Source organism: Zootoca vivipara, chromosome 4 (genome assembly GCF_965207765.1).
Source record: "Zootoca vivipara chromosome 4, rZooViv2.hap1.1, whole genome shotgun sequence".
Classification (NCBI taxonomy): domain Eukaryota; kingdom Metazoa; phylum Chordata; class Lepidosauria; order Squamata; family Lacertidae; genus Zootoca; species Zootoca vivipara.
Genome location: NC_142587.1, coordinates 47651388 through 47658200, shown reverse-complemented (window position 1 = coordinate 47658200; position 6813 = coordinate 47651388). Strand labels below are relative to the sequence as shown.

Below are 6813 nucleotides of genomic sequence, written 5' to 3'. Positions count from 1 at the left end.
TCACTTACTTTGGCAATATCCAAAATGAAGAGAAGGTGGTCAATATATATGCTTTCACAATCCTCAGTTTCCTATCTTGTGAGTAATACCTCAAAATTAACAGCCTTGATGTCTCTTGGCTTGTAAAACTCAATATTTAGTGAAGTGCCAAGCAACTAGAACCCCCCCCCCTTAGAATAAATGTTTAGCAATTCAACTCGGAAAGAAACATGTCCAGAATTGCACTGTAAGATGCTTACTCAGGGTAGTCTCTCTCCCCCCCCCCCAGTCTTAGAAAGATACCTATATTATTCACCTGAAATTATTCATGAGTATGCCCCATTCACTTCAATGAATCTTATGCAAAAGATTCATTGAAGTGAATGGGGCATACTCATGAATAATTTCAGGTGAATAATATAGGTATCTTTCTAATGCAACAGACGAAGGACTCCACTGAGCAGGCTCAGAGCAGTGATGTTCCTTCAGCCAATTATATATGGAACTAAGACAAGTTTATATCTAAAGATTAATGGGCTTGCGGTGCTCATCTTGCTCTACTGGCCAAGGGAGCCAGCGTTTATCCACAGACAGCTTCCGGGTCATGTGGCCAGCATGACTAAGCCGCTTTTGGTGAAACCAGAGCAGCGCACGGAAACACCGTTTACCTTCCCGTCAGAGCGGTACCTATTTATCTACTTGCACTTTGACGTGGTTTTGAACTGCTGGGGGGGGGGCAGGAGCAGAGAACGAGCAATGGGAGCTCACCCCATCGTGGGGACTCGAACCGCCAGCCTTCCGACCAGCAAGCCCTAGGCTCAGTGGTTTAAACCACAGCGCCACCTGCGTCCCCATCTAAAGAATAAACACTCATCAAAAGACACTGCTCTTGTGGTTAAGATCCTGCCTCAGATAAGGGAAAGACCAATCAAATGGCATGCCCTTGGTGGGATCTTTCAAAAGGGGGCAAGTGGAAAGTTAGCCATGAACAAGGATTCAGACAAAATATTCATAGCATTTTATGAGGGCCCTAGAAGATAAGAGATACCGTTGCCCACAGGTTGGGAACCACTGCTTTATGCTGTTCCATGAAGTGGGAATGAACCTCAACAGGAGGGGAAGAACAAAGTATGATGTTGAGGTTTTGGCATTTTCTGTCTCCAAGTTGCAGGGGCAGCTACACAACCTGCTCAGAGACCACTTCACATGGTGTGTATGGTAAGAACAGCTAGTCCTTCTCTGAGCTCCCTTTGCATTAAAGTGTTTGCCAGCAAGACTATATCTAAGTTGTTGGAGCTCATGGCTGGATTCCTGTTCTTGCACTTATAGATCCCTGTTTCCCCTAGTAGCTTCCAAGAATCCTAAATTCTGCTGTGTGTGCTTATGTACCAAGTTATGCAAATGCTGCAAAGCCAATGGAAACTTCCACTGGCTCCATTGCCATTACACACATCACACATTCACACTTCTTTGACCACATTGTCTTAAATCAAAACAGCCATTGAAAGAAAAGGAGGGGGCGGAATCAAGCTTTGGAGTGAAACTTTAATGACTAGGATCGTCTCAGAAACTTCTCCCTTTGGTTCATTTCTCTTTGTTAATTTAATTAGCATCTTGGCAGATTGTGAAAAAATGTGCCAGGTAAAGAGCCAGGAGGGATGTTAAACATTAGGGAAGCTAGAAATTACAATATGATTATGATACTTTGAACAAATTCTCTAAATTCAAGAGTAAGAAATTCCTTAAACAGAAGCATAAGGTTGTTCATGAGGGAAGTAATCAGATTAACATAAATGTTCAGTAATTGGCAAAGTGTTATTCCTGTGGATTTAAAACTACAGGCTAAACTCTGTATGGGATAAGAAGCAAATATATTTTGAGCTGTAATTTACTTTTTCTTGTGATCATTGCTGTATCATAATACCCTTTAAGATTCAAGACTTGGAAGACTGTTTTCTGTCCATACTGCAGAGAAGACATGAAGATAGAGCCGGTGGGAGAGGGGGGGAAAGACAGCAGAACCAAAATTATTCAAAATTATTTTTCTTATGAGACCCTTAGCTTCAAGGGACTAATGATGCGTTACACTGTGGGAAGCCATGAAAGGATTTACCAGGGTTCCACCAACATGGCCCAAGGCTTAGAATAAAACTACACTTGGTGTAGAAGCATAGCAAAGTAAACATCAGATTAAAAACTTGTGTTTACATTCTTCTAAACTCCCAAATTTCACTCTTGATCACTGGCGTCATTTGACTGAAATGGAAGCTTGCTAATAAAAAACAGTATGTCAACACATATGTGTTCTCCTCCTTAGTGAATGTTACATGATGTGTTCCCTCGTCTATTAAAGGCATTCTGGAAAAGAAACTGCCAGAATATAATTTTTCACTCCCATCAGTTATTAAACTTCACCAATTCCTATGGGTTGTAAGGAACACAGAATCTGTAGCTTACCTTTTTATTCCAAAACTAACTGAATCTGTGTCCCACTCTGTTAGCTGATACTTCCGTTTTTGTATTTAATTTTATTATTATTATTACAGACTGCCATGGACAATGTAACTTGTTTTAGAATACAAAAAAGTACTGAAATCTTTAAAATATTGTGCTTCTTTTTTGAAGTGTGCAGCTATGTAACTTCTAAACTGCAGAATTGCATCAAAAGCATAATCCACTTTGCTATGGCCAGTTGCTCTGCCTGGCTAAGCCTTTCCAGGGCATACTGTGCCCCCGTGGAAACCAGCTGACTGCTGAATGAGACGCTAGTCAGCTACGCCTTGTTCATCACAACAGGAATGGAAGGTGGATGAGCTTGGCACCTTGGGAGGCATATACATTGCTATTTCCCTTTGTACAAGGGGAGCTGAAAAAACTAGAAAGACATGCTTACCTCATTATTTTCACAATGCAGCACTTTATGGTTAAAAACACTGGCAATTGTCTTTGGGGAAAGAACTAGTATCCCTCTTACTACTTGTCACATTTCTAGATTTTAATATTCTTTATGATAATCTTACTAACATGAGTTTGACCAAACTGCGGGAGGCAGTGGAAGACAGGAGTGCCTGGCGTGCTCTGGTCCATGGGGTCACGAAGAGTCGGACACGACTAAACGACTAAACAACAACAACTACAGTGGAACCTCTGTTTATGAACACCTCGGTTTATGAATTTTCGGTTTATGAATGCCGCGGACCCATCTGGAACGGATTAATTCACTTTCCATTACTTTTAATGGGAAAGTTCGCTTCAGTTTATGAACGCTTCAGTTTATGAACAGACTTCCGGAACCAATTACACCCATGTTTCAGTTTATGAACGCTTCAGTTTAAGTACTTCATGGACCCGTCTGGAACGGATTAATCCACTTTCCATTACTTTCAATGGAAATGTTCGCTTCAGTTTATGAACGGTTACTCCGCGGACCGTCTGGAACGGATTAATCCACTTTCCATTACTTTCGATGGGAAAGTTCGCTTCAGTTTATGAACGCTTCAGTTTATGAACAGACTTCCGGAACCAATTGTGTTCATAAACCGAGGTACCACTGTATGATCATCTTACATCCTTCAAACTTTATTTACCAGAAAACATATTAGGTGTGTTTGAGACCCAGTTACAACAACACTCTTGTTTCGAGTAATTCATATTTTAACATCTCACAATTGACTAATAGTATCAAAGGGGAAATCCAGTGTGTAGATAAGCAGTAAGGATAGTTAGTGGGAGACTTACCAGTTGAATGGGGCTTTGTTTGAAAACTGGTAACCTGGAATTTGTAGAATAAAATACAGTAGTTAATATGTTTTGAAGGCTGTATATTTGTAAGAAGAAAAAAAGTTAGCTCTTGTATCTGTATAAGGATTCTTGATCTGTGAACAGCTAATTCCCCAGCTAACCATTCTTAACCTAGATACGGTTTTTTTCTGCAAAGGGGCCTGCTGTGAAGCGAGAGAAGCAGTATAACTGCTTTAACATCCCCTTTTAAGTTTGGGCAGGAGAGGAGTGGAGGAATCCTAGTGCCTCCTTTGTTGCCTGAACAGCCTAGTGACCAATGAGAATTCTCAGGAAGTTTCAGAGCCAATCATAAGAAAAGAAGCGACAGCACATCTACATGCTTAATTTTCCTTCATGGAGCTCAATGTGATGTATGTGGTTCTTTCTTTGCTCCTCTTTTAATCCCCACAACAACCCTGTGAGGTAGGTTAGCCTGAGAGAGCATGGCTGGCCCAAGGTGGCTCACTGGGTGCAGTGAGCGTCATGGCTGAGCGGGGATTTGAACTACTCCAACACCATAAGCATTACTCTACATTGGCTCTCAGTTTCCCTCAAGAAGGACCAGTTGGGTCCAAAACACATTGTAATAAAAACATCTCTTTTGGCCCCCCCTTTTTTGCTCCTACTTCCAGTGCCCTTGGGGGGCGGGTTTCCCATTTTTGTTGCAAATATGTAAGTCGACCAGAATGCTCACCCACACTACAAATGCTTCCCCTCCGCTTCTTCATCTGTGTGAATCATGATCAGATGCATAAATAGCACAAGAGAGGTTCAAAGGGAATTTTAACCTTGTGTAAAAAAGTCCTAAATGCAAAACAATTTCTGATGTTCTTTAAACAGTTCCACCCACCACCTCTCTGTCTGTTCCAGGAATGACATTTTACAGGTTGTGTTTTAAGTTGTAACTTTCAATATAACTTGCAACATTTTAAAATGTCCACATTACATTTTCATCAGTGGTAAAAGCCCATTTCAATAAAGTGATTTGTTTCCCCCTATTTCTCCAAAACCAAGTGTTTAGAACCTCTAGACTGATGTGTGGAATTTCACTAAACTAAAATGTGTGTAATAAATTCTATCGTAGCATGTGTGGGGATTTCTGCATCTTCCTGAAATGTCTCTCTGTCTGTCTTTCTTAATTTTTTTTTACAGATTTTGGCTCACATAGTAATGATTACATGAAGTAATTTACCATGGGGATTTTACCTACCCAACCACAGGCTATTGGTAATCTTTGCAATCTCAAATGAGAACTTGTCTCTTTGATGGGAATGTGAAGGGATTTTTGTATATATGATCATATTAACATTTTACATAAAATTCTCTAAATATATAATCAATGCAAATTATTTAATGTAATATGAAGGAGGGGGATATGTTTAGCTTATGATTCTATATTTTTCCTTTGCACAGTTCCAAAAAGCACCTTTTAATTTCCCCGCTAAAGTTCTCTGCAACCTTTTGACTTGTATAAATGATTTTATGAGCATAAAAAATGGAAAAATAAATCAGGCTGGTGTGTTGTTTATATTAAAATTTTATGTCAAATGTGTATAGTGCATTTGAATGTCTGAATAACCAGAACTATAGTTTTCTTTCTATATTTTAAAATAATCAAATCCTGCAAGCTTTCTACACATTAAAGGTAAAGGTAGCCCTGACCATTAGGTCCAATCACGGACGGCTCTGGGGTTGCGGCGCTCATCTCGCTTTACTGGCCGAGGGAGCCGACGTTTGTCTGCAGACAGCTTCCGATCATGTGGCCAGTATGACTACACATTGTTGTTGTTTAGTTTAGTCGTGTCCGACTCTTCGTGACCCTATGGACCATAGCACGCCAGGCACTCCCGTCTTCCACTGCCTCCCGCAGTTTGGTCAGACTCATGTTCATAGCTTTGAGAACACTGTCCAACCATCTCATCCTCTGTCGTCCCCTTCTCCTTTTGCCCTCAATCTTTCCCAATATCAGGGTCTTTTCCAGGGAGTCTTCTCTTCTCATGAGGTGGCCAAAGTATTGGACCCTCAGCTTCAGGATCTGTCCTTCCAGTGAGCAGTCAGGGCTGATTTCCTTTAGAATGGATAGGTTTGATCTTCTTGCAGTCCATGGGACTCTCAAGAGTCTCCTCCAGCACCATAATTCAATAGCATCAATTCTTTGGCGATCAGCCTTCTTTATGGTCCAGCTCTCACTTCCATACATCACTACTGACCATACATCAGTATTGCAGTTCAAGACTGATATAGAATTGGATATGCAAAATGGACAACCAACTGTTATATGTTCTAGCTCTGGATATTGAACAGGGGGTTAGACAGGACTTCCTTCAACTCTGTGATTCTAAGATTCATGGTGGATTTTCATAATATTAAAACTACTTCATACATAAAGGCTAGCATAGAAAAAGAAAAGGGGGAAGAGCTTGGCTTAAAATGCTCTTAACCTATGGTTTTCATTTACTGCTTTTTTATATTAAAAAAGTCTGGAGTAAATGATATGAAAGAATTAAGAAGTAGTAGTCACTAGGAGAAGTGGCTGTATGACAGGACATAATGGCAGAATTTTAAGCATTTTGTCCCATATTTCTATTTTAAAAATACTGCTTTTTCTGCCTAGTTGTCTTTATGGGCTAGTTTTTCTCCTCCCACAAGGAAAGTCTGGCCTTGACAGCAATCCTAGACTTCAGCTGTAAGGTCATGTGCAATACTATCATCGCACAAAGCCGATCATGGCTGCTGCAGAGGAAACTGCTGCAGTTCTAACTACAAAGAACTTTCCAGGAACTCGACTGCTGTTTGCGGAAATCTGTTCTGGATATCTGCAGGTCAGATGTAAATTACTACAGCCTGTTAAAAACTAGAAGAAAGAGCGATTGCATGAATTCCATCGGTGGAGAAAAGGGAATTTCTCTGTACAGGCCTTTCAGTAAAGAATAAGTGAGCTGCAAAGAAAAAAAAATAGTCATATTAAAGTCATGTAGGACAGAGTGAAGTACCAAGCATATGTCAGCCCTTCAGTTGAAATTCCCCAGAGAAGAATGGAAAATCTTGCTTGGT

At 40.5% G+C, this 6813-nt stretch overlaps 1 long non-coding RNA gene across 2 annotated transcripts in view; it reads right to left on the bottom strand.

The window, feature by feature from the left end:
* Nucleotides 1-410: 410 nt before the first annotated feature.
* Nucleotides 411-6813, bottom strand: part of LOC118084658 (uncharacterized) — a 27954-nt gene continuing 21551 nt past the window's right edge. The window contains exon 4 of one of the 2 annotated variants that reach the window (XR_009557468.2): nucleotides 411-6698. This is a non-coding gene — a long non-coding RNA (uncharacterized LOC118084658). The remainder of the gene's footprint in view (nucleotides 6699-6813) is intronic. The other variant, XR_004692541.3, reaches the window with a different exon arrangement.